This window comes from Cannabis sativa, chromosome 5, assembly GCF_029168945.1.
Source record: "Cannabis sativa cultivar Pink pepper isolate KNU-18-1 chromosome 5, ASM2916894v1, whole genome shotgun sequence".
NCBI lineage: Eukaryota > Viridiplantae > Streptophyta > Magnoliopsida > Rosales > Cannabaceae > Cannabis > Cannabis sativa.
Window position 1 is genome coordinate 22,696,154 of NC_083605.1, and position 2,151 is coordinate 22,698,304.

At 42.5% G+C, this 2,151-nt stretch overlaps 1 non-coding gene across 1 annotated transcript; it reads left to right on the forward strand.

The window, feature by feature from the left end:
- Nucleotides 1-1,641: 1,641 nt before the first annotated feature.
- Nucleotides 1,642-1,748, forward strand: LOC133038616 (small nucleolar RNA R71). Its single transcript, XR_009688115.1, has one exon. It is a non-coding gene; the product is annotated as a small nucleolar RNA R71 (small nucleolar RNA).
- The last annotated feature ends 403 nt before the right edge of the window (nucleotides 1,749-2,151 follow it).

Below are 2,151 nucleotides of genomic sequence, written 5' to 3' on the forward strand. Positions count from 1 at the left end.
AAATTTGCCACCAATCGTGTTGATTTCAGAGTTTCGCACAAGAGTAAGCTCACCTTCAGAACTACCACACATCAATCTTTTCCAATGACGCCGAATCGTTCGAAGTCGCTCTTTAGGCTTTGCTTTCTTCTTATCAGCTTTAACAAAAGAACCCTTCACCATCTCAATCTTGCAACAGGTAGGAATGTCGGTTGGGGCAAAAACATTAAAATTGACCTCTTCATCTTGCACTCTCAACTTTAACTCTCCCTTTTGAACATCTATTAATGCTCGGCCTGTGGCTAAGAATGGTCTTCCCAAAATAATGGGAATAGTTGAATCTTCCTCCATATCAAGAATTAGGAAATCAGCAGGGAAGATAAACTTACCAACCTTCACCAGTACATCTTCAATTATCCCACGAGGATGAGTCAAAGAACGATCCGCTAGTTGTAAAGTCACTGTTGTGGGCTTTGGTTTTCCCAATCCTAGCCTTTTGAAGACAGACAAGGGCATTAGATTAATGCTTGCTCCCAGATCACATAGAGCTTTAGTTTCCACCGAACCCCCTATAGAGCATGGAATATTGAAACTACCCGGATCTTTAAGCTTGGGCGGTAGTTTCTTTTGCAAAATGGCGCTACACTCCTCAGTTAATGCCACTGTTTCATAGTCCTCCAATTTTCTCTTCTTAGACAATATCTCCTTCATGAACTTCACATAACGGGGCATTTGTTCCAAGGCTTCGGCAAAAGGAATGTTGATGTGTAATCTTTTGAAGACCTCTAGAAATTTTGTGAACTGCTTGTCTAGATTGGTCTTTCGGAGTCTTTGAGGATAGGGTATTTTCACATGATGATCAATATTGATTGGTGGAGACTGTTGTGGTGGTGCTGGACTATCAGTAATCTTCTTATCTGATGATGCTTGAGTTGGTGCTGTTTGATCTTTAATCTCTTCATCCACTGGTTGTATCATCTCAGGCCCATCATATTTCTTTCCACTCCTTAAGGAAATTGCTTTACATTGTTCTCTTCCTTTTGCATCATTAGTGCTAGGCGAATTTCCTTGAGCTTGTTTTTCCACTTGAGTAGCCAATTGTTCCATTTTAGTTTCTAGAGTTTTAATAGAGGCTCTAGTTTCCATCATGAATTGGAGCAATAAATCAGCTTGGATAATGGAGCCTCCACTAGAACTTTGTTGTTGCAGCTGTTGTTGGTTTTGTTGGGGCTGGTTTCTCTGCTCGTAGAACCCCTGTTGGTTGTGCCCATAATTATTGTTTTGGGAATAGTTTCCAATGGCTTTTGCTTGATCCATTGGCAAATCATCCACATCTGCCTGACACTCAGAAAAGTGATGGGGACCTCCACATATCTCACAAACCACTTGAGCTTGTTTGGCTTGCACTGCGATCAGCTTTGTTAGGGCCTCAACCTGAGCTGTCAGCTTTGTAATGGCATCAACCTCTAACACACCAGCTACCTTCTTAGATTGACTCCTTTCAGTTGGCCACTGCTGGTTGTTTAGAGCCATCTCCTCCAATAGATCATACGCCTCATTAGCACTCTTTCTCATAAAGGCTCCGCCACCGCCGCATCTATTAGAGTTCTAGTGTTACCAACCAACCCGTTATAGAAATTATGAACCAGCATCCACTTCTCAATACCATGATGAGGACACTTTCTGATTAAGTCCTTGAACCTCTCCCAAGACTCATAGAGAGACTCATTCTCTTGTTGACAGAAATTGTTGATCTCTCCTCGCAGCTTAGCAGACTTTGCTGGGGGAAAGAACTTAGACAGAAATTTAGTTGCTAAGTCTGTCCATGTTGCTATGGAATTTGGTGGCAAGGAGATTAACCAACTCTTGGCTCTTTCTCTAAGTGAGAATGGAAACAGTCTCAAACGAATGGCATCATCACTAACTCCATTGACTTTAAAAGTCTCACAAAGTTCCATGAAGTTCGAGAGATGCAGATTAGGATCTTCAGAAGGGAGGCCACCAAACTGAACTGAAGACTGCACCATTTGAAGTATGGCAGGTTTGATCTCAAAGTTATTCGCATCCACTGCCGGTGGCCTGATACATGACTGCACTCCCGTCAGAGTAGGGAGAATGTAATCTCTCAAGCTACGGCCATTAGCTTGGTCTTCCACGGCACCACCATTATTG